Source organism: Cryptotermes secundus, unplaced genomic scaffold (genome assembly GCF_002891405.2).
Source record: "Cryptotermes secundus unplaced genomic scaffold, Csec_1.0 scaffold337, whole genome shotgun sequence".
Lineage (NCBI taxonomy): Eukaryota > Metazoa > Arthropoda > Insecta > Blattodea > Kalotermitidae > Cryptotermes > Cryptotermes secundus.
In genome coordinates, this window is record NW_019733323.1 from 918,146 (window position 1) to 945,125 (window position 26,980).

The 26,980-nt window shown below is 39.3% G+C and overlaps 1 long non-coding RNA gene across 1 annotated transcript in view; it reads right to left on the bottom strand.

Annotated features, from left to right (window-relative positions):
• LOC117282592 overlaps nt 1-26,980 on the bottom strand; it is a 74,426-nt gene that overhangs the window by 6,265 nt on the left and 41,181 nt on the right. The window contains exon 2 of the long non-coding RNA XR_004513388.1: nt 14,136-14,252. This is a non-coding gene — a long non-coding RNA (uncharacterized LOC117282592). The remainder of the gene's footprint in view (nt 1-14,135; nt 14,253-26,980) is intronic.

Below are 26,980 nucleotides of genomic sequence, written 5' to 3' on the forward strand. Positions count from 1 at the left end.
GTGGGCAGGGCGTGTAGAACGAATGGGGGAGACGGGGAATGTGTATAGGATATTGGTGAGAAAGCGAGAAAGAAAGAGACCACAGGGAAGACCAAGGCGTAGATGGTTGGACAATATTAAAGTGGATCTTAGAGATATAGGATAGGATGGTATTGATTTGATTGATCTGGATCAGGATAGGGACAAGTGGAGGGCTCTTGTGAACACGGTAATGAACCTTCGGGTTCCATAAAATGCTGGGAAATTCTTGAGTAGCTGCAGAATTGGCGGCTCCTCCAGAAGGACTCAGCTCCATGAGTAAGTAAGTAAGTACTACTATGAAGATTGCAACTTACACAATTTCAAAATCAGCACATTTCGTATACCATATCAAGTACACTTCAATTTTACTAAAAATAATATACTGTTTGAAGTAAACGAACACAAAACGTGTCTGCCCATAAGCGATTTTGTTCGCATAAAATACTGATTATGCTCATTCATCAGTATTCATTAAGCCCACTTTGCAGAAGATTCTGTTCCTTCAGCCATTCAATAGCTTATCCGTCCTTTGTGGAATCCGAATGTCCATTAACTTTTTCACAAGATCCCGCCGCTGGACCTCAAAATGAGTCATAGACTCCTCTGTACACTTCCCTACCCTGCTTCTTTACCCTACGGATTGGGTGTACTAGTGGCAAAGCTATCGGCTCACTCCCGAAAGGTGCTTGGTTTGAATTCTGATGGGGACACCGGCTATTTCGACTGATGATTCTGTATATTTCCTCAATCCATCAAAGCAAATGCCGGAAGGTATCTCAGACCACAACCGATATCTTCCAGATCCTTTCCAATTCACCATTCACACATCATCCAGCTATCGGTCGTGCCATAGATCAGGCGGCCCGGGTCTGCTCATGTGGGATTTGCGGTGATCAAAGTGGCACTGGGGCAGTTTTCTAAAGTAATTCAGTTTCCCCTATCAATTCTCATTCCACCGACTTCTCCACATTTATCATCTATCATCTGGAAAAGGTACAGTAGGCCAATTAGTGGCCGACGTACCAAGTGGACAGAAGTCTCACCCCACTCCAGAAAATAAAAAGAAAGCAAAAACTATCTAATCCAGATACTAGCAGAATCTTATTAATATTTATAAGAATATCTCTCAGATTTAAACATAAGTTCATGAATGGACGAAAACGTCTAAGACAAAATTCCACGAAAGAAAACGGACTGAGGGTCATAGGTCTGTATATTTTTTACTCATTTCTGCGAGCTTGGTCACGACACATTTAAGGGCCAAATTTTAAATGTTCTATTTCCGTCTCCATGGAGTGGAGGCGTGCGTATAGCATGAGATATGCTTGACCTAGGCTCTAGTTAGGGTTAAATACTAAAGTTCACACTCCTTCCGCATTTTTCTAGAGAGAGAACCGCTGAAAAGGAAACTGAGTAGACACTAAAGCTGATACGCCAGCGGTAAAGTGGACAAAGAAATCCTACCCCTATCGAGTATCGAATTGTGATCGTCCAGCCTGCAGCCAGTCGCAATACTGACTCAAGGACAGGAGGTCAAATTTCTGTAGCTGCCAGTATTTAGTAGCTCAGTCTATATAGCAGGCAGATCCTAGCATGTATTGAATAATGAGTTGGAAAGTGTGCAGAAAGCTGCGGCCTTATCACGGGATGTTTCTCACAGAACTGAAGAAAAGAATGAAAGACCTCAGTCAGAATATCAGGTCTCTGTGTCGATGTTTCAACTGGGGATATCCCAAGTTACGGATTCGATGATGAGATTCCTCAGTGATTAGGGCAGTGTTACAACATGCGGGTTGCCTATAAAGCGTGAATTCCTCCACTGGCATCAGTACTTACGTCTTTCCTCTCAAACAAACAAACCAAACAAACTCCGTGGTTTTATTCCGCAAGAGAACTATACCGACCGAGCCACCGCCGCTTGTGTGCGAAGTTAGTGACAACTTTAGCGGATAGAAGATGTCGCGTGATCAGCGTAACGGATCCCCACGGCAGTTAATTTCGGTTTTCCAAGCCGGAGCCGCTCTTTCCTTGAAATAACTCCTCAGTCATCCTCACGAGGCTGAGTGGGTCCAGTTCCAGATCCACTACGTCTCAGAAAATCTGGTAGCGCCGGGAATCGGACCCGGACCTCTGGCTCTGTAGCCAGAAACTCTGACCACTAGACCACAGAGGCAGTCTCTCTGATCTGTTAATTATTCCGAATTAATTCTGCAATAGCATATCCTTAGATAACATGTAGTATTTCTTCTGTGACAATCGGCCCACCCCAAGGCCTCGTTCTGCACAAGCAGTGCACCTATAGTTAGGATGACGGTGTTCTGGCGTGTGACGCTGCGTAGCTCGGTAGACAGAACATGCTCTGGAGGTGGACATAGCGGGTTCCTCCGAAACGTTAGTACCTATTTACCAAATTACGTATATGGCTTCACATCACAGGAGACAATAAACTTAACATTCACGAAAAGTTAAACAGCTCCGTCCAGTGTGACTGGCGAAGTTTTTTCTTATTTAAATTATTCATGCCCTAACATGTTTCGGTTTCCAGAGACCATCATCAGAGGGACACCTTTACATCAATACAGCTGGAAGCCTCTATTACAGTGCATGTTCTGAATGCCAAAATACATACACATAATATTAATGACATACAATTGGGTATAATAGCTTAAGTGCCTACAGCTACAGCGGCTGTTCCAATACATTAAAATTTTTGTAATTAGTTTGTTAAAAATTTTTATTTGAATTTATAAACCAAGTCGGTTCGTGTCGTCTTTCTTATTATTCCTCTTAACATTGACCTTTGTGAAAATATAAAATCTCAAACCGTAATTATAGATTTGCTTAGCGTTAAATCACGAAATATTGGAAACTGAATTATGAAGTGACATAAAACATAATAATACAGTCCCATTATAATGAAAGAAAACGTGACAATATTAAAGTGAAACTAACGAATCTTAACAGCGATATAAGAACGAATTCTTCAGTCATAATGGGCGTAGCTTTTGGAGGAGAAGCAACCATTCAGCTAGAATAGCCCGGGCACGCCTGCCTCCATGTATAATGAGATGCTTTGCTACAGCGCGCAGCAGCATCCCGGCTACAGTCGTCATAGCAACGGCCCGGACCCGATTCGGCGTGACGTCAGCATCAACGTACCCTATTGATTTTAGTTCCTATGTTATGTGTGTATATGATATGTATGTGTATGAGAGAGAGAGAGAGAGTAAAATGGTGAAGTGCGTGCGGCATCACTGAAGAGAGAGAGATGGAAGGGGACGTTTCGATTACGTGAATACTAATGATCCAATGTATCTTGATACGTGGAACCAATGTAAACTAGAGACAAGAGACTAGGGTAAATAGCAATGTTCCAGGAAATACCTTCCTCTCTCTCTTCCCTCGAGTGTATGATTTTTTTTATATATTTGTAGTCATGAGATTTGAGATCCTCCTGGAGGTTAGTATTTACATTACGGTCTTCTGGCACATGATGCTGTTTACTTTGGTACAGAAGTACCGACGTTTCGGAGGTATCTGCTGCATCTATCTTCAAAGTATCGTAAAGGGCAGGACCATACAGATTGGGGCAGCAAGTTTCTCCGAAGTTACTACCTTATCCTCCGAACTACAAGGCGTCATGTTCTATAAAACCATAATCTTTTTCTTCTTCCCCTTCTTTTCCAGTTTATTGTCATAGTCACTCCACCGCTCTTGGTCCTGTAGAGCCAGCAGTCTGTGCTCCTGAGACCATGGTTAAACGAACCATAAAATGTGAATTATAAAATACTTCATGCATGAAGCCTGAAATGTATCTAAATAACATGGTCACGAATATACGGCCGTAACCACTTCTGACACCAAAATGTTACGTATCCGGTTTTCCGTGACTAATATAACGGGTTCTGGATTTGATGGTTGGATTTGTTGGCACTTCAGTTACAATTACAACCAATTATAACAACTCACAATCAATGACTAAAACTCCCTCCATTTCATACTGGACTACGAGTGTCTTCTCTTCCACTGTGACTGACTTGGTTCTGCTCTACGGATCGGTCACTTCTTCGGCTTCCGTTGTCCGCAGGTTAGCACTCCACAGCTGGACACTCTACCGAACTATGGTACTGCCATCTGAATTCTCTTACGACTGAATGATTGAACTCTCAAATCCAAGTCCAAGTCACATTGCAACTGATGGTCAGTCAGTCAGTAAGTATTGGTGTCGACCCCCATCTCGGGCTCATGATCAGATATTTATTACTGTTTGACAGTTACGGTTTGGTTTTTGTGGGACGCCCTCTCTGACAAGACGACGGATCTGTCATTTGTACATGCTGCTGGCCCTTTCCAGCGCAGTTTTTCAAGGGTCCGAGTCCCTTGGAACTTGAGGCCATATTTTACTTTCTCAGATCTGAGACTTCTCTTTTCGTCGACTCCTCCAACTCTCAGGGTCACGGTGGAGGTACTCGACCCCGTCTCCACACGAGGGGCTCTGAACTCTCGAATCTATTACGTATCCCCCTTTTATAACTCGTGGCCAACCGAATAGAGATCGCCACTCTTAACAGTTCGTGTATTATTGCGTGCCTATTCGCTGTCACGGACACATATTTTAGCAAACTGTTGTCTAGCAATTCCGGCTTTCAGGCGTTATGTCACACTCGTTGACACTGAAACGTGCCTAGTGAGCCGTGCTCTAGCAACGGATTCTTCCGGCTTTCAGGCGTCATGTCGCAATATGTAATAATTATAAACGTGTCTCTCATAAGACACACTAGATCTCCAGTACAAAGGCCAACCGGTTAAAGTTATTTCATTAAATAATCCCTTTTAATTGTGAGAATAATATAAAACCTATAAACACATTCACTGGATTCAAAGCAGAGCTCCTTAATGTTGAAGGAGGTAGTATATATAGCCACCATTGTGTTTTAAAGGAGTAACTGATCAATGTGTTTGAAGTTCACTCAAAAACAAAACAAACCTAATTTGCAAATGTTAAACCTGAAACTAATGTAAAGAACACTCGTATTACTTTTTTTCCAGATTTTATACCGCCATGACTCAGTCGTCAGAGACTCGTTTTGATTGTAGGGCAAACCATATTAAGGCAGGTATGGTTTGTATTAAGGTAGGACATATGTTCTATTATACCTCAAACCGTTTGTGTTCCGTAAATATCAAAGGAAATAAATTCCACGACGGAGGGAATCCAACCCCTTACCCGTCTTCCTACATGGACTACCAAGGGAATCTACCGTTTGACCTGTCTGGCGTAGGCGACACTGTGACAAGCTTCCACTGGCTCAGTTCTCAGGGTTGTTGGGTCTGCAAACCTCCCCGACGCGGTGAGGTGACCTTCTATTGTGAAGTGCTTCACTTCTTATCACCTGCATGTAACATGATTGCACGTGTCTGTAGAAATATGGACATATCCACGTGGAATCGAAAGTGGAGGGAAGACCACAAATTATTATTGTTGTATAAATGTCAGATCTTAAAATGTTGAGAATTGTCAAGCATCAATTTTGATAAAGAGTGACGAAGTCAGTGGGCAACGTATGGTGTTATATAAGGAGACCGGTTCCCTAAGAAGGCGAAATCAAAATGAGATTCGATATTTTAACATCTGTGAAAATTTATATGTGGTCTTCTGGGTTATGATACCCTGCGGATTCGTGGGCGGTTGCTCTGTGCGATGTTGCCTTACCATACATTTTATATAGTTGGGATTTGGGTCTTGGTGGCGGTAAGATTTTAAATTGTGTTTCTTGGTGGTCATGACACCGTGTAGTTTCATACATGATCATCTCCTACGAAGCTGCAGTCATACACCAGGGGACCACAGTCCATATTTGTGTAATAAAGTTATTATGGAGTGACGTGGTAACATATGAAGAGAGTGAAAAATTTTGATAGTAGAAACCTTGGAAGACTAAGGAGAACATTCGGGGATATCATTAGAAATAAACATAGGGAGATATGTTATGAGATGGAAGGAGGATGGAATTGGCTTTAGAGTGTGCCCAGTAGCGGACTTCTGTGTTTGTAATGAACCTACAGTTCAGTTACATGCTACAAAACTGACCAAGGATAGAAATATTAATTACAGGAATGAAGCAGTATCGGAGATGAACAAACGAAGTTCTGTGACAGATCTGCCAATCTTCAGTAGAAACCAGCATATCCGTTCGGATTTGGCCTAATAAACTCTGGCCTGTAGCCTAATTCCCTTACGTTGTAAGACTGACAACGAAAGCTGAGAAGGAATTTAAACTGCATAAACCTGCAAAATGTTAGAAACACTAAAGGAAACAGACCATTTTAATATCTAGGCGTAGATGGGAGGATAATATTAAAAATGACTCTAAAGAAATATGAATAGTATGTAAAGACATAAACTGGATTCATCTAGCTCAGAACAGAGACCAGTGGTGAGCTGTAAACTGTGATGAACGTTCAGCTTCCCTGAATGGAGAGTAATTTCCAGCGTGATTAGTGATTATTAGTTTCTCAGGAAAGACTTTGCTTCCTTGAGTTATCTCTTTATATATATAGATAAGGAATAAATACACGGATATTTGTTCTTTCTATTTCGCTTAAGGGGGGTGGTGAAGTCCAACTGGGTTCACTCGGCACAGCGGCTACTGACTGGCCTATTGTACCTGCCCCGGGTGATTATGACGATGGAGAATTTGGTGGAATGAAGACTGGCAGGGGAAACCGAAGTACTCGGAGAAAACCGGCCCAAGCGCCACTTTCTCCACCACAAATCCCACTTGACCAGACCCGGGATCGAACCCGGGCCGCCGCGGTGGGAAGCCAGCGACTAACCGCTTGAGTTATGGCGCGGCCTAAAGCAATGTTAACGCCACTAAACTATATTAAGAGCATATAGTATAGTAATAGTCAGTACTGTGTTGATATCTCAAATAGGTTCGCGGCTTTGGAAAACTTGGACACTGAGGTGGATGTTAATAAAACTTGGGAAACTATTAGAGAGAATATCAAAATGTCTTCCAAAGAGAGTATAGGTTATTATGAACCGAAGAAGCATAAGCGGTGGTTCGATGAAGGATGCTCAAAATTATTAGATCAAAGAAAGCAGGCCAAATTGCAATGTTACAGGATCCAAGCGAGTTAAATGGTGATAATCTGAATATAAGACGTGAAAACAGCAGGCATTTCAGGAACAAAAAGAGGGAATATCTGAAAGACAAAATTGATGAGCTTGCAATGAACAGTAGAAACAAGAACATTAGAGACCTGTATAGAGGAATAAATGGCTTTAAGAGGGGTCACTAACCTAGCAGTAACTTAGTGAAGGATGTGAATGGTGATTTGCTTGCAGATTCCCACAACATTTTGAATACGTGGAGGAAATAGTTCTCTCAGTTACTGAATGTACATAGGGTCATTGCTGTTAGGCAGACAGAAATCCATACAGCTGAGCCGTTAATACCTGATCCTAGCCCATTTGAGGTTGAAAGTGCTATTGCAAAATTTAAATGGTATAACTCGACAGGTAGTGATCAAATTCCGGCAGAACTTATTCAAGCAGGATGCGAAATATTACGTTCTAGGATCAACAACCTAATTACTTCTATTTGGCATAAGGAAAAATTGCCTGATCCGTGGAACGAGTCTTTTATTGTACCAGTTCACAAGAAAGGTGTTAAAACTGACTGTAGTAATTATTGGGGGATATCACTGCTATCAACTTCATGCGAAATTCTATCCAATATTATTCTCTCAAGGTTAAGTCCATATAGATTAAATTATTGGGGATCATCAGTGTGGGTTTCGACGTAACAGATCGACTATAGATCAGTTCTTTTGCATTCGTCAGATATTGGAGAAAAAATGGGAGTACGATGAGACAGTATATCAGCTATTCATAGACTTCAAGAAAGCCTATGATTCAGTTAGGAGGGAAGTATTGTACTATATTCTGATAGAGTTTGGGATACCCATGAAACTAGTTAGGTTGATTTAAATGTGTTTAAACGAAACGCATAGTAAAGTCCGTGTCTGATAAATTTCCTATCCAGAATGGTCTAAAACAAGGAGATGCTTTATCGCCACTCCTTTTAAATTTTGCCTTAGAATATGCAATTAGGAAGGTCCAGGGAAGCCAGGTTGGACTGAAACTAAACGGGACACATCAGCTGTTGATCCACGCCGATGATGTGAATCTACTGGGTGATAATGTAGATACCACAAAAAAACACACAAACTTTAATTGACTCAAGTAAAGAGATATGTTGCTGTCTCGTCACCAAAATGCAGGGCAAAATCATGACATAAAGATAGGAAACAAGTGTTTAGAAAATGTGGCACAGTTCAGATATTTGGGAACAACGATAACAGATCGAAACCTGATTCAGGAGGAAATTAAGAGGAGATTGAACTCGGGTCAAGCTTGCTACCATTCAGTCCAACACCTATTGTCTTCTCGTCCGCTGTCCAAAGACATAAAAATTAGAATATACAAAACAATAATTCTGCCTGTGGTCCTGTATGGGCGTCAAACTTGGTCTCTGACATTAAGGGAGGAATATAGACTGAGGGTGTTTGAGAACAGGGTGTTGAGGAGAATATTTGGACCGAAGAGAGATGAAGTGACAGGAGGTTGGAGAAAACTGCATAATGAGGGGCTTCATAACTTGTACCCTTCTCCAAGTATAAAAATAGAATGATCAAGTCAAGGAGGATGAGGTGGGCAGGGCGTGTAGAACGAATGGGGGAGACGGGGAATGTGTATAGGTTATTGGTGGGAAAGGCAGAAGGAAAGAGACCACAAGGAAGACCAAGGCGTATGTGGGTGGACAATATTAGAATGGATCTTAGAGAGATAGGATGGGATGCTATTGATTGGATTGATCTGGCTCAGGATATGGACCAGCGGAGGGCTCTTGTGAACACGGTAATAAATCTTCGGGTTCCATAAAATGCTGGGAAATTCTTGAGTAGCTGCAGAATTGGCGGCTCCTCCAGAAGGTCTCAGCTCCATGAGTAAATAAGTAAGTAAGTAAGTAAGTATAATAATAGTATAATATTGCATAATATTCAGTTTCTTTATGTTACCTAAAATAGTATTTTTTTAAGTTCTCAAACATTTTCAATACCGGTGCTGATTTTTTGAAAGACATCCAGCTGCCTTATTACTTGGCTTAATCTTAACTCTGATGATGGAAGCAGTGTGTTCCTCAGAAACATCAGTAAATTTCAACAGAACTAAATGTCGTTACATCCCAGAGCATAGAACTATATATCATCACCACTGTGAGAACCTCAACTTCCAACGCACACAGAATTTATTTGTAAACACTGAGTCTTGTTATTTGTGTGCTCACAATAGAATTACTAAGAATTGTTCATACGTCCTTACGTAACCTGTTTCTTTTTGCTCACCAGACAAAACATTTTGGTCTGGATGACAGAACAAACGACAATAATTTCCAGCCCACACGTGCTTTAACATACGTTTGTACACAAGAACTTTTATTAGCATGGTTCAACAAGTTTAGCCATCTTCTTGTCTGTAACGAGCGAAACACCGACCAGCAGAATCTTCTAAACTGATTGCTTAATAATAACTTCCATACTCTCTTCTGATTTTTCCACAGAAGTGGAACAGCATTTTATGCAATGTATATTATGAGCTGGTTAGACCGTTATTGTAGAGTAACTAGAAGGGCGTGGATAGAAGCTGTTTATATTGTGGACAGATGTCTGGCTGGTGAATGGGGTCAAAATTTGTTGTTCCATGCTGACAGCGGTTTCTAAACACATTCCATGTGGAGTTGTGGAACTACCTCCCACCAAGTAAAACTCTACTGTTTTGTTGTTATAAAAAGAGAAAATATAAATTCTTAAGAGGGCCAACAAAACCATATAGACATCTATTTATTAGTAACAGAAATTACGTTATGGTCGAATGGGTAGTGCCCTTGCATCAAACTGAGGAGGTCCCTGTTTCAAACCTCGGCCCGAAAACAGTAACTCCAGAAGATATTTTTCTTTGAATTCTTTGCTTTCTCCAGGAAAATTCTGAGGCAGGAACTCACAAGAACCCACGATCAAGTTCGTTAATATATTTTTGTAATTTATTATTCATTGATTATCCAATTATTCGACGCTCGTTATGCATAAGCGTGAAATTTTTCATTTACAGATGCTTGCCCATTTTATTAGCAGAACTATCTATCAATCCAAGTACAAACAACTAAATTAACCACTTAAGTAATTAAATAAAACTGTGCACTAACCAAACTGTAACTAATTAACTAAACTATCTAACTATAACTTCCTTTAACTAGCTAAACCAACGACAGAAATACAGCCTTCTAACTCAGAGAGAAAGCTCCAAAATTACGAAACGTCGGGTTACTATAATAACGAACTGTCGAGTGTGAACAAATTTCATGAATGTAAGTTATGATGTAGATCACGACAGAGGGAACAGCCTTTTCCCAGTATATCATGTCTAGTACATAAGTGTTGATAATAGTGTGGCGTGCTACCAGGAAGGACGGACTGTAGAACGTCCATTGCTGTTCAACGGCTAGCAACTCCTAGGCAACGAAACATAAACAGACGGTTACCTATGGAAGTGCTTAAGCAACAAAAACCGAAATATTGGGTTCCCACAGCTATGAATGCACAACAATAGGGCGTCCATTGCTAGGCAATGAATGGGTTGACATGCCTGACAGCAATACATGATATCCGTTGCTGAACAGCAATATGTTTTCTGTGGGTGGTCCGTGCCAAGCCTATGTATGGAGCACTGAACACTGTTCTGGGAGGTTCAACGAGCGGTAAGGGAAGAATCAAGCACGAAGGCTCCGCAGGGAATAGTGGTGCAAGAGTATAGCCACTGAAGAGGGAACGTGAAAGGCTTGTTTATATCTGTGAGTGTAAACAAATAATTGTCCAATTAACATTCGTCTAATCCGAAATCCATCTTTTCTTGTCGCGTTGCGTAGGAAACGCGCGACAATATATTTTAATACGGACATGCTAAAGTGACTTCGTTTATAAAAATTTGGAAATTTTCTTCTATATTCACAACACGGCACATTCAAAGTGTCTGTATAGATCAGCTCATGAGAGTCATATCGAGAGCCATGTCTAGCCTGAAACCAACACGATAACCCAAGTGGACACCCCGTAGGTCTGTGTAGGTAATGCAGCGGTAATGTGCTTACACGGCTGCTTGAATTCACATCTATGTGAACAGCATAAGACATATTTGCTCAGACTCTCAACTTACCTGTCTCCTGTTGTTATCAGGCGCATTCAGCAACTGAGTAATATCGCTTGTGGCGTGCATGTACGTCTGGTTCCACTGTTACCTCCAGAGTAGACTCTATTTGGAAATGAACTCCACTGGGAAATGCAACTTCGCAGGTATTGTATATAGAAGGGAGTTTATGCATATTTAATTTGTCTGTCAAGACAGTTAAGAGTTCCTTCTCTGACATGGAGAAAATCATTTTCTGAGCATAAATTTCCTGTATTAATGAGATATGTTGATTAAATTACAAATGTACTCTTTCAAGACAGTTCATTAATTAGTGTTTCTGTAGGCATAAGTTGTTGTCGAACAGCAATATCATAGCCTAACCCTGCATGGGCATCATGGCCCTTTATTATAGCAAGCTTCTAAATGTCGCTATTTCCTCCAAGTAGCGTTTGTATTTTTTTCAAATTAGGAAAAGAATTCTCTCCAATTAGCCTATAAATGTAGGATTCTTATATTTTTAGTTTATCCGTTGATTTAAACAGCCTTTCTTTAGTAACTACTGTATATTTCATCCAACTATTCAAACAGACTGTTTATTTAAATAAATCATGACAGAGTTCTCCTTGAAAAATTGTCACTTTTCGGATTTAAAGCCGTACGTTCTGTAAATATATACAAGAGTTTAGGCGAAATTTCCTGCCTCCATCTTCAGGGTAGATGAAAGCATCAACGTCGTCCTATACATTGTAATCTACCAGACCACACATCATCACCTCCTCAGTTCTTAGCCAGTAAAGAGAGCTAATTATCTGAGATTTCAGATTCTCCTGTCGCTAAATTTCCCTACCGAGGTCTTCTCAAATATGACGCCATGCAGTTTTATAGATAGGTACCAACGTTTTGAAGGAAGCTGCTACTTCCATCTTGAATACAGAAGAGATTACCTTGAAGATGGTGGCAGAAAATTCCTCCGAAAACTTGGTACCCCTGTACAAAATAAAAGAGATCATGTCCCAGAAGACCGTAACATCGAGCAGATACCTGTGCTTGCAGGGAATTAAGGGGGAAAAGCAGAAGACGAAAAGATGAAAAGTAAAAATCGTCCGGAGCTTGGCCACAGTTCCTCGTCAATAGCGAACCAATTAGGATAGACGCATGAGGATATCATTATAGTCCAAGTGGCTCCTGTTAAAATATTTTTATTGCTCTTCGAATACGGGAGGAACACTTGCTAACAGACTTGCTGTTGCCCCCACTTCTTAGGCTTACATGCAGCACACATCTGTCAGAGAAGTTGCCGCAAAGTCACGGCGTTCACCATTCGAAGAGAGAATTTGTTGTCTGCCATTCTCTTATCAAAATGCGAGTAAAGTACCCCTTCTTCTACCTGGTTAAATTATCCTTCGTGTCAATATCATGGCATATCTTACCTAAGACTACACTAAAATTAGAAGATTAAAATTTATTCAAGTAGGGTTTAATTAAAAAATTCGGGCATTGGGACTTGAATTTCATTCAAAACTCATCGTGAATTCTAGCATGTAGCTTTAAAAGTCATAGATATTACACATTTGGGCCGCTCCATAGCTGAAGCGATTAGTCGCTGGCTTCCCACCGCGGCGGCCCGGGTTCGATCCCGGGTCTGGTCAAGTTGGATTTGTGGTGGACAAAGTGGCACTGGGACAGGTTTTCTCCGAGTATTTCGGTTTCCTTTGCCAATCTTCATTCCACCAGTTTCTCCACAATCACCCTCACCTATCATCTGGGCCTGGTACAATAGGCCAGAAGTGGCCGCATACAAGGGACGTAGTCCCACCCCAATAGCAATAAAATAAAATACCACACAATTTGGCAAATGTGTGAAGTAAGTTTAATATATCTAAGTACTGTTAATAGATCCGCGGTAGGAAATAGAAACAGACATTCCTTCTTGCTGAAAAACAAAGATGATGATTGTCTGACTCACAGGAAACAGCCGATTTTCTTTCTAAGTGTTATGCTCCTATAAGCAATCTGATAGCACAGTGTATCTGCTATCCTCTCATTTGGGCCTTGGTTATGTATTACGGAGGTACCCAATTAAAGTAAGGCACTAAGTTTCTTGGTTGGATGCTTGAAAATTTTCTTCGTCCATGTAAATTTTACAGTTATTCACATACATGAAACTATTCTCATTTAGGTTGACAAAAATAACTTCTGATGTTGATAGATGATAAGAAATTAAAAAACAGAACAGTCGAAAAACCGAATGGAGAAGAATACTTAAACAGTCGGTATGTGAGCGGAGACGATAACATTAAAACGGTTTTTAAAACAGAGGTCGGAATTTGTGCACCTGATTCACGTTGCTCTTCTCTTTACGGATGTTTTCAGTACTCCGACTACATGCATGAGCAGGAACTGGTCCTGGCCTGAGCGAGGAGTATTTCGGCATATTTCTAGAGGAACTGAGAGAAAAACGAAAAACCTCAGTCAGGTTTTCTAGTAACCGGGTTGAAATTCAATTGGAGCACCACTACAACACAAGCCTAGAGTACAAATATTACGTTTCTGGACATCATCCATCCTCATGTTTGTATTTAAAACACCGCCTTTTTTATTTAGAACATAACGTTTCGGAGACTGGATTATGTCTCCATCTTCAGGTAAAACCTACTCAGTTGGGTCCGGAGATATGGACTAGCTTTAGCGATTGTGCTCAACTGAGTTGGTTTTATCTGAAGACGGAGACAAAATCTTGTATTTTAAATAAAGCAGGGGGGTTAATAATGTCCAGAAACATAATATTTGTCTGGATGTACCATCGTCACAAACTTAGATCCTATGTAATAAAAGTCTAGATCGCTGCCAATAGTCCTACCTAGTCTGGATGTTGTGAACTCCGATATGAACTTGCAGAATCTGTGATAAATCATTTGGCCAGTCGATCGACCGAGCTTCTCAAGGACTCACCTCTATGGAGTTACCTACAAAATATCTGTAATTATAAAGAAAATAATGAAATTAAGAGTGGGTTGGGTGACCTCAAATGATACTTTTCTGCACAGTTTAATTAAACCTGTCAACTGAGAAAATTTACTGGTGAGACATTGGACCTCAAAACTTCTATCTGAAGTGTGAGTAGCATGATAAAACACGAACATTTCAGTGAAATAATTGTTTCTTACAGTGGATAAGGAAATTTCTTTGCCTTAGCATAAGGGTAAGAAAGTTATTAGCTGGGGGGGGGGTGGAACCAGACATCAGGATGTATTATGTGAGCGTCTATTTTCATCCCTAGCCCATATTCATTCCCGGGCAGAGCTCTACTTGCCGGGACCCGGAGCTGATGCGGAGAGGCAACGTCAGGGCTGCCTACGTCGGAACAAATAATTACCGAACTCGACAAACCAATTTAATTTGGGGACACTTTCTTAGTGCATTATCTCTGAGCACAATATAATATCCGCAGAAGACAGAGCGTTCTTAAAGTAAGAAACAAAAAGAGGAAACCTGACCTGTATTTTTTATATAAATAGGCCTCCATCAAAAAATTAAATGAATAGGTATATTTCTCGGCGGTCTGTACTAAACCTACAATTCTCAGTCTTCTTATAAAAGGTAAGAGTTACCCAACCGGCTAACAAATTTATGTTTTATTGTAATCCAAGTTTCATTACTGCGTTTTTAATTATCTGCTATTGCCCCATAATTATAATCAGTCCAAGTCTTCATTCGCATCCATTTCGTCTACGTTTTATTTCACAACAAACAGAGTAGCAACATGAGAATTGCGAGAGAAACACTGATGTCGCTTAAGGTATGAAATATTAAGTAAAAATACATTAACAATTTTATTATTATTATTAATATTATTGCTATTACTAAGGACTCATTTATAGATCACTGTAGGTCGCGGTGCAAGGGCAGAGAAGGCCCACCCCTTATACATTCATTCATTCATTCAAGGGCATTTTTAATAAGTAAAGCAACAACATGATTGTGGTATGTAAGAGAAATAGTACGAGTATATTAAGAACTACAAACACTGTGATTGCGTCGTGCTTTTAATTATATCTGGAAAACACAAGTGTAATATTTAAGTTACTTAACGTCCTTGTATTTATCGTCCGTCAATATTGCAACACTTCTTTACTCACTACTTAATTTTAATTTAGTTTAACATTTTACGCTTTGACACTAAATATTTCGGCCCCAAACGTCCATCTTCAGGTGTCTTGATATATTCAAATATTACATTAAATTATGTTAAAATTGCTACACGGTCTTAGTCCGTGTTAAAATCACACGCTGTAGTTCTCTTATCAAAGTAGAACAAGATAAAATCCATGAAGTTTATATTGTGCACACGCTAATTTGGTGCATTCTATTTCACCTCACACGGGGTGTCGTCCATTTTTCATAAATGTATGTCCGTCCAGGGTGTTTTGTTTCGGCAGCTTGCCCCTCACGTTCGTAGCCTATTTTTCAGTTATGACTGCCATATGTGTTTCTTCCACAGCGTGTGGTGTTGTCTTTACTAGGCTACTATATACAATAGTACTTTGAAATGGATTACTAAATTTTATATTAACTGATTTATTCGGTAGTAAAAAGGTAAAGCAATTCATGTAATAGGCCTCGGAGGCCCATAGGGTTATGAGACGTTGAGGGTACCACATTATCTAGACAATCTGCTCACAAATTGCGACAAGGTTTTTCAGCCTTACGCGCCGGCCGCACTTTAACCCCAGAAACATTCCTGTTACATATTTCTGTTAGAGGCTGAGTCGACACCAGGGCCATAGCGCGGCTGGAAGGATCAGGTAAAGTAAAGAAACTCCAATTGCCTCTGCCTTATTCGGCAGTTCGTAGTGTTATATAAATTTAAATACTTTATTTTTCTGGTTTATTTTACGACTTTTTATAATCTCAGGCTACATAATGGCGAGTTGCGGGATATATGAACGATTGGTTGGAAATAATTAGGAATCGAGCGGTTTTGGCCTCATTGAAATGCTATCCAACACCTGACTGGAGTGACTGAGGAAAGCCACGAAACCCCTCACATCGATCGGTAATATTCAGTGTGAGATTCGAAGCAAGCACAGTCATAGTACTAGTTAGAAGTGGCAGATACCTTCAAAGATTGTCGTACTTGTAACTGTTCGAAAACAAAAAACAGGAAAAACCAAAGAAAGAGTGGTAAGGAAGTATAGCAGACGAGTGGGCGAAACTGAAACAAAGAGGAAGAAGTGAGGCACACATTATTGCGTGTTTGGGGGGGGGGAAGAGCGATGTTCGGCTAGAAGGTTTGCAGGCTTCACCCGGTCGCCGTTCTAATAAAGGTAGCATGAAAGTGAGGACGTAAGAACTGTTAGAAACTGTAGCGTAGTTTGCAATTTTCATTTCTGAATTAATGTCTACTTGTACGTGTATAACCTGGGAAAATAAGGATATAATTCAAAATTAATTCAGAAAATCAAAATTCCAAACATATCAATATCAGTCACAAACTGACTGCTGGACTTACTAAAAAGGGGGCAGGAACTGATGACAGAAGAACGGTTTTGAAATCTGCCCCATGTCTCAGCATTCACTGAAGTCATAAGGAGAGTCGAATTATTAATATCATTTAAAGAGTTCTATCAACGAAAATTTATTTAACGTCAACTAAGATAATTACATGATCATGAAACTGAGAAATCAACCCTATGCTTCAAAGTTGGAGTAAGAGGAGAGAGAGAAAAGATAATTCAGAAGGACAGAGTAGAAAGCGGTAGTGACACATTTGAAAGCTTATTCCAGACTTCGTTTGGAGGAACTTTGAAGAATGACTGACGTCTCAGGATCAGACTCCAGTCTGAGTTAATTTTATAACTTCAGTCCATTATCTGTCTTCTTTTAGGACTACTTCTTTGTCGGTTCAACTTCTTTATTAAAACCGTCACAACACACCTATATCAAGGTCAGTGCCTAGTTTGGCTCTGCTGCATGTTTCGGCTATTAAAAGCTATGATCAGGCAAATACATGGCCAACATATATGCAACCACTGAACTGAAGTACTAATAAAATTGGATACAATAATATTAATTATATTAAAATACTTTGCGTAAAAATACAATAAATTAGATTATATAAAACAAAAGTTATAGTATAAAACAAGAATAAAATTCTTCGATTGATGCTTTACATAATCGAGTCAGACGTTGTCATTGTCTGTTCACTTTTATGTTCTTCTTAGTAGTTTTTACTGTTGCTTCCTTCAGGACAAAAGTCCAGTGTGTCCCTTTCCATGCACAATTCTCCCTTCTTTGGTAATAAGTCCCGTTTTTTTTCCCATTTTCTTCTTTTAATTTCTGCGTTGTTTCCCTCCGATCCAGTTTTTCAGAGATATCTTTTTTGAAGTTAAGTGATGATCATCTTACATTTGTGCTCTGTATAAGCAGCGATTTACAAATATTTGCAATTTATGATCAAGAAATCAATTCGTCTTCAATATTTTACACTGTAGAGAGGAACAGTTTCAACATTGACATTACACACTTTAAATTTAATTCATTCTTACAGACAGTAATGTGACTAACGTTCAGTAATTAATTAGTGTCATTTGCATTAATGGGTGATTATATATAATGTTCAGAAATAATAAAAGTTAAATAATTTAATCACAGTGATGCCTACATTAACATTACACAATTCTGAATTTGTTTACAGGTTGCATTTATGGGCTTTCTTCTGAGAATAAATAGTGAGTATCTTCCTAAACGTCGGTCACGGTAGCCGAGCGATCTAAAGCATTTACTGCCTTCGCTCGCTCGAACACTGGGATCTTGGGTTCGAATCCCACTAAAGGCATGGATATCTGTGTGCGTTTATTCTGTGTTTGTGTTGTCCTGTGTTTAGGTAGAGGCCTTGCGTCAAACTGATCACTCGTCCAAGGAGTCCTACCGTCTGTAAGAATGAACATGAAACGGAAAAATTAGAGACCAGGGTCCAAGGGGTCTGTAGATCCAGCGAAAAATAATTCCTAAACGGCATTAACCAGTTAACTTTCGTAATGGGTAAATTTTCTTTCTGAAGCTTTTAAACTATTTTTAAACATTGTTTTGAGAATTTCAGGCATTAAAGAGTTAATAGAGAATCCAACACAATTCTGGGAATGGATTATCGGGTATAGTATCTATTTTAGTTGTTAGATTAGTGTGAAATTTAACTCTGGTTGTGTAAAGAAATTTAGCATTGCTTCCCGGTTTTCAGTTCTTTATTGATTTCAGGACCACATTTCACTATAACATCAGCCCTTTTCTGGTCCCTGTAATGACATAATTGCAGCAGAATTCACAGGTCACATCACGTTTTAGAGCGAAACCGTTTATTACTGTTCGAAAAAAAAAACTGTCCCTGTGACGTTCCTTTGTTTCACAGGTTTTGGGCTGGCCATGGCGCTGTTGTAACCATTACACACAGATCGATATAAAGTGTGGCGGGGTAGCTAGCACATCGGCTGGGGCCTTGGTTTTGCTCCAGCCGGAGGCTGCAAAAGCATTCTGGAGCTGACGCTGCGTTGCTAGGCAACAGGATATAGAAGCAAATCCTACCCCGCCCTTATCTGTTCTCCCGGGAACACGCGTAGTACAGAGAGATTCGAAAATGTAGCTATTGTTGTACGAATTTAAGTAGGTATAGTGAGAAGTTTCAAAAGTCGGATTTCATTGCATCGTAAGTTTAAGTTGTAGACTCGAGATGAGAATAATTCTTAGCTTTTAGTGCTGAAGAAAAGCATCTCGAGAAAACGAACAGCTTAATTATTTGTATTGTTCTCCAGGGCATGTAGCATGCATGGGGGAGAAGAGGAATGTCTATTGATTTTGGTAGGAAAGCCAGAAGGAAAGAGATCACTAGAAAAACCTAGACGTAGGAAGAAGGACAATATTAAGATCGTTCTTAGGGAGATAGGATGGGGTGGTATTGACTGGATTAATCTGGTTCAGCATAGGGAATATTGGAGGGCTCTTGTGAACATGATAATGAACCTTAGAGTTCTATAAAGTTTGTGGAAATTCCTGAGTAGCTGAGTTATAGGACGCTTTTCAAGAAGGGCTCAGCTCCATGGAGTCAGTTTCCCAAATACTAATACGACAATGAAATTAAGGATGATAAAATGGAGTGGCATATAGAATGCATCGGTGAGATGAGAAGCATGCAAGGAAAAGAAGGTGGGATAATGAGAAAGGGCTATAACGAAATGGGATGGGATGATGTGGACGGGATTCATCTGCCAACGGATACAGGCTAACGATTATTCGAGTTCCCTCAGAGCAAGAAATTTCTTTGTTACGTAAGAGACTACTAACTTCTTAAGAAAAATTGCGCTATATTAGTTAACTAGTATTAGAGATGAAAATACTTTGACAATAATGTTCACAGGCTATTGTGCAGTCTGGTGGGAAATTACGTTTCCAGCTACAATGATAAATTAATCAGCAACATGTGAAGAATGGACCGTCTCTGTGGTCTAGTGGTCAGAATTTCTGGTTACAGATCCAGAGGTCCGGGTTCGATTCCCGGCGCTACCACATTTTCGGAGAAGTAGTGGGTCGGGAACGGGGTCCACTCAGCCTCGTGAGGGTAATTGAGGAGCTGTTTCAAGGAAATAGCGGCTCGGTCTATAAAACCGAAATTAACGGCCGTTGCGCTGACCACGCGACTCCCTCTGTCCGCTAAAGTTGGCATTAACTTCGCCGACAAGCGGAGGTCTCTCAGTCGGTATAGTTCGCTTGTGGACTAAAACCACGGACTTTTTTTAGCAAATGAATATTAAAGAAATTAATAAAGTTTCCAAATATATACATAATCTTTTTTATTTTCCACAAAAGCAATTACATATAAAATTGGAGAAAACCGTACCAGTATAAAATATTGTAGACATTATTTTCAATCCAGTTCCAGATAAGTATTCACTCTCCCATTTAATGATTCGTTTTTATTTTCGTAAATTAAGCTGAGACGAAGTAGTAAATGGTTTTGGGATCCGAGGATAAGGAGAGAGGATCCAGGTTTGCAAACACTATCTTCATCACATAATATCCAGCATATTCTAAGCAATTCTTAAGTCAGCACATATTTCAAAATTTTGTGGTGCCCATATGATCCACATATAAAATCGTTATAACCTTTCTATTTACAGGGAGTTTCCTAGACAGCGCAGCCGTATAGCGAACTGATGAGCTTAGATCGACTCGACTTGACTTGACTGGAGGAAAGTGCCAATCTTCCTCATAATTCTGTACGTTCAGAACAAAATAAAAAACAAACAAACTCTGTGGCTTTAGCCTGCAAGAGAACTATGCCGACCTAGCGACCGCCGCTTATCGGCGAAGTTAGTTTCAACTTTTGCGGATAGAGGGTGTCCTGTGGTTAGCGCAAAGAAACCCCACGGCCGTTATGTTCGGTTTTATAGACCGGAGTCCCTATTTCCTTGAAATAGCTCCCCAATTATCATAACGAGGTTGAGTGGGCCCCGTTCCAGACCCACTGTTTCTCAGAAAATCTGGTAGCGCCTGGAATCGAAACCGGACCTCTGGACCTGTAGTCAGGATCTCTGACCACTAGACCACAGAGGCGGTCTGTACGTTCAGAAGAGAGTAAAAGAAGTTATTGCTTTTATGTCATCTGCACGTGTGAATTGTTAAGTTATCATCGCTCTACAAAATCTGACTTGGGTCTGAAAAGGATAATTGGAGCATTAATCTGATTACGCCGGTTGTAAAGTCGAAATCTGCCAGTAATTTAATTATGTGACTTCATGAAAGGGGCTTTCACATGATATAAGGTTTTGTTTGTCTTGTGACCTAGTATTTAAAGATTATTAAATGCTAGTCATACGTAACGATAATCATGATCTGTGAATTTGGAATTGCTGAGGAAGAAGAGCCCGCAGCAGGCAATCAAAACTCTACATCACGGGCAGCTCATGAGAAAGTCTATTATGATAGATGACCTTGTCGAGATTTGGAGCAGCGATTTCTCGAACAAAGACCAACATGCCTACAATAATATATATATGCACATTCGAGTTCTATAAAAGACCGTGAATTGCTTAAACACCTTCAGTACTGAATACTGAAAACTGACATGAGGGAGAATTTGTAGTTGCGCTCAGACTTCTACCGGGCACATTGAGCGCCCTAAATTTTGCTACAGCTCTTTAACAGCCCCGGCAAAATCCTCCCTACAGATGTCCTCTCACTATTCATTTGCTCTAACCATGTAAAGCCAAAGGCCACAGATCTATGCCAAGCAAGTGCGGCATGAGACAACGCTAGCCTGTCTTGGGGTGCCGGCAGCTGGGTATTCCAACCGCCGTCTGTCATTTACCGACTGGAACATCACAGCCTCCACCACTGGTCCCAGCTGGACTTGCTAACGAGCCCCAGACGAGCCTTATTTCCTCCAGAAGAAACCTCTTATTGACGAGCTTCTCAGCACCTTAACGACAATCAGCTTCTTAAGATTGATTCTGCTTAATGGAATCATAATAATTAGTATTGAAATGTAAGAAATGTTGCATAATTTAATCGATTAACAAATTCTGGATAATACAAAATGTAATTCTTTTATAAATTTCAGACAAAAATTTTTCAGAATATGTACTTCAGAAGTTTTAATTATTTATTTTCTTGTTTCTGGCAAGAACCTCTTTTGATACAGGGGAAGTAGGGATATCCCAATCGGCGCAGGGATACGCGACCAAGGAATCGGGGTTCGATTTACAGCTGAGAGAAGAGACAGTCTTCACTAATGAATTCATGCTAGCTCAGCGGCCTACTCAACTCCCTATCTGACGTGCATCTGATTCTCTCTCTGGTGGTGAAGTTCACCAGTCACCTGCATCTACTGTCCATTTTAAGTATGCGTGAAACTGTACCTGCACTCTATCAACGTTTCCAGGTGCGGTGCTCAGTTAAAGGCGGGGAAATTTTTAATTTTCTGCCTGTTTCGAATTAACAAAATAATCTGTACACTTCAGGTTTACAATATACGTTTGCAACGTAATTTTGCTCTGATAGAATCAACTGAAGTTGGATGAAAATTATTCATAAAATATGGGTACACAATTATTTGAACTGATTTTTGGAAGAAACTTATTGGATTCCATAGTTTATTTTCATTTTAACTGCGCTGAGTACATAATATTGAAACTCTTAAACCACTGATACTCCATAATTTTGAAATGAAAGTTAGCCTGGTATCGATAAACCACATGTCCACTCGCTGTAGTACATCGATCTATCGACTATTTGAAATTGTTCTTTTTTAAAACGTCGCTTAATTTTTTACATGACGAGGATAAAAAGCAACATTAAACTGCTCTTACCTTCAAAAAAGACCAGAGAAAAGAACTTCATAGGATACGTTAAACAATTAATTATGATTCAATAAATCAGATAATCGATTTCATACACTTCATTTGCTTGGTGAACATCGATATATCTCGATATGAGAAAAGCGAGACTTGTGCTGCAATCACGAACCTGGATAGATCAGGACGGAGTTCTGGAAATTGTGCTGGGGTGGTATGTGTTTGTAGGGTAGGGGCATCAGTGTGTAAGTGTAGATGAGAGGGATGTGAGAATTTTGATAGGGAGGGGGAGAATCCCTCCCCCGCACATGCGCCTTTCAGCACCTTCCATCTCACTCTCATCTAATCGATAGGAGAGCTATGCGAATTACCACGAGGCGGCTGTTCCAGAATAAAAAGAATACAAAAACGTTAGGAGTAGACGCGGTGGGGTGGGGGAGGCGGGTTGGGGCGCCGGTGCAAGAGATTTCAGTATCTCGAATGCGGATTGGGGGTTGGTTTCATATTGTAAAAGAGGGAGATGGGGAATATAGGGGTGGGAGGGGTAGGTATTTTGGCGTCTGCGTTGTTCTCATGGAAAAGGGATGGTGGTTCGGTGCATCGATTGACCCCCAGCTTGAGGGGGGGATACTATCCAAGAGACCGGACCCAGTCAGAAGGCAGGCGGTAGTCAAGACTGGCGTTCTCGCGAATCGCTGCGTTACTCTACTGCAAAGCAGCCCCCTCAAGTGTGGGTAAAAGGGAGTGCCATCGAAGTCGACGCTCTTAGTGATGGCGGTCTTCAAGTTGGCGCCAGCCGTTAGTGGTAAGTGACACGAAATAAACAGAATTTTGCCTGCACGGTACTACATCATGAAAGCTAGACCACTCTCCTTCCTTCCCATCTTAACCTTCGGCCAAGAAACACATATCGATTGGACAAGAGAACCGGAATATATTTCTGTTCTGTCACCATCACTATAAAAACACGAGAAATTTAACTCATTGAACAATTCTAGTAAAGTTCCTTCTCAGTTTTATACGAAATTGGTATTAGTTTTTTATCCTGTTCATTTTCTTTGTACGTGGTAATTGCTGTGATTGATGAGTAATTCAAGAATATATTCACTTTTTTTTCTGAATGAGTCAGGTGTGCCAACCTAAGAACAATTCACTAAGTTTACAACCAAACTACACAATTGTTTCCGCAGCAAAATTATTTGCACTTGTGATTTGTATTTATTTGCTCCATTGACAGGTAAAGTCTCATCTCATGCCATTAGAAATTGAGCTGAATAAAAAGCTTTGTTTCTAATGAGACAGAATTTCTAGTTCCAGATCTATTTTACAGGTGAAATACAGAAAGTTGGTTATCATTGGTACTTTTCCGAATGATCACGGTTTACATTAACTGCCAAGTAAATAGTGCAAAGCTTGCCATTCCATTGACATTCAGGAAATTAATGACTTTTATTGATCATGTTTGTATTTCAGTATTTTTCTTATTATTCTGTGGACCTACTTCAAGTGTAATATTAAAGTGTTATTGTCTAAGTTAAGAATTTTACAGATGATGGCAATAATTACTTTTTACAAGCAGAGATCAAGAATCTGAAAACGTCTTAAGATCTTTCATTTGTGATCGAAAACAGGCTCACACATCCAAATCAATTACCATAATACACACTTGTATCCACTTACATGTTTTACAATACCTATGTAATCGAGTGGTATCCTTACATGAACCTTAAATTAATCATCAATACATTCGCAGATCTGTTTATTTATATTTTATGGATTTATTTTGCCTCGATATAATGCATGCATAACATTTAAATAGCGTAACATATTTTTTAATTATTGAATGTAGCCTTACATACCAGATTAAATTATTAGCGTTTATAGCAAAGAAATATATTTTCATGAAATATATTTAGGTATAGAAATCGTAATTGAATTTCTGGTATAAACAATCCTTTTGGTGAGGGTGACTTAGTCTCCCTTGTCTACCCTTTCACCAGAAGAAAAATTTTGTTTTCATGTCGGCAGGTTTTCGTAATAAACTCAATTTTAAATTTTGTAAGAGTATAACGCTTGTGATAACTTGGTCTTTCGTCTGTTCCTGATTTATGGATTTCTCAACGAGATTCAGTTCATATTATATGCAGCAAAACCGATTTTATTAAATCTATATTGAAACATCATTTCATACTACGTTTCTTAACACAAAACAGTCACATTATACAAAAGGTTATTCTATAATAACGTAAATGAAAATACTGAATTAAAGGAGCTGTTAATGCTAAATAAAGAAATGAGGTTGTATTCTACGTGGCTAGTACTGTCCTTGCCATTTACCCAGAATACCTTGCAGCACACAGTAGGAGGCCATCGATCTGTGTTCACACCCCCTCTCCCTTCCTACCTCTCACCACCCACCCCGACCCCCTGCAGTAGCATATGACAGAGATATCACGAGATATCAAAGCAGAGAAGAGTTAGGTTTTGTAAAAGCAAGAACAATATTTCAATAAACAATTTACCTTGAATTAATGACTATCATTTTCGTAAATCATATAAAATTAATTTAAGTTAATTTATCCTACAGTGTGTCTCTGAACTCTAATTAATATTTATATTTATTTTAAGGAAATATGAATAAAATATGATTCATATTTGCTCTAGTTATAATTATTATATTTTGTATAAAGATTAAGTTAATTGTTGATTTAGCTTGTGTGATTATTAAATACATCTGAAACCCAGTCTTATTAAAATTTACTATAATATTCACATTTTAAGATAGATACACCATATAAAGCAAAATGGATATTTTGTTCAGAAAATTTAAATTAAAATAATTTTTTAAATCAGGCATTAAGTCTATGTATATTATTTATATGAATACTGTCTTAATAATTAACCCACTATTAAAATAAATGACTTAAACCTGTAACAAAAGTATGAATTTATTACTAACCAAGTGCATTTATTGGACATTTCTCTAACACAACTAAGTAACTAACCCCATGGAGCAGAGCCCTCCTTGAGAGACTGATAGTTTTCAGTTAATTAAGTTCCCCGCATTTTATGGAGCCCCCCGGTTCATTGCCGTGTCAAAAAGAAACCTGCCACTGGTCCTAATTCTTCCAGCTTGATTCTTCTAGACAAATTTTCTTACTAAAATTTTGTGTGCATTTCTTGATATCTATTCTCTCCACGAGTACAACTTGCCCATCCCATCCCATGAATATTCTTATTACTCAATTTTCTCCATCCTTCCTTTTTTTCTCCCTCTTAGGTCAAATTTTCTGCATTTTACAAATAAGTTAATTTATTGTGCTGAAATTAAAGTACGCGTTCTGCATGGTCTATAGCTTTACGGTTCTTGATAATTCTTAAAGAAAATAAGCTTACAAAAATTCTGTCAATTCAGTTGAGATTGTTTTATATTTTATTGTTAAAAAGTTTTCATTGTCTAAGACAAAACATCAATCGTAAGTAAATTTTCAGGAAGAAATGAAGTGGACACATACTGCGGGAATGTTTGGACGCTGTTTAGGTTTAAGTAACAACACAAAACACCCGTATATTCACCAACCCCAGAATAAGAATATGAGGAATTTCGCTTCTTCTTCAGGCCGCAGATAGAAACCTGAGGAATGATTTGGAGCAGTTAAACTCTTAAAGATAAGGGAAACTGTATCATTTAATTTGGAATTAAGAACTCCGAATTTTTCCCACAGTGCATTTGTTTGTAAATTACACATAACTCTTAAAAATAAGCAACTATTCCCTCAAACAGCATAACTAACAAACTGGCCTGCTGAATGAAGAGACAGCTGTTTCCTGTGAAGCAGGAAACGCACATTTAGATATCATGTAAATTAATTTCTGGTTTAAAAACGTTACAATGGCGGAAAATAGTCTTACATGTCGCAACGATTAATTAAATTAAATACACTAATTTTTGTAGGCTTTGATATGAATACGGAACATGAAGGAATAGATATAAAGATAGAAAGAAAGTACAGACAACCAGGATTATCAAGTGTTTAACTCCCTAAGTAAATGAAACAGGCTACAAATATCTTGATTATTTCCTCTCAAATGCAACATTTACGTATTCTTCTCTCTGCTTAATTTGCTGTAGTTTAGTTGCTTTGCTTCGCCATAGCCCATTAGGAGACTATAACCATCACTAACTTCAACTGCCGGGGCAGCATCTCGTAACGCCTTCAGGACTACAGCCATTTTCTTCCTTCATTATAAGGATTAGGTCTTAGTCTGCATGATCTGATCTACGATTCCATTTCCTCCTCTGCTTTCCCGCATATGACTACATAGCATTTTACAATTTTATCTAATTTCGAGAAGATCT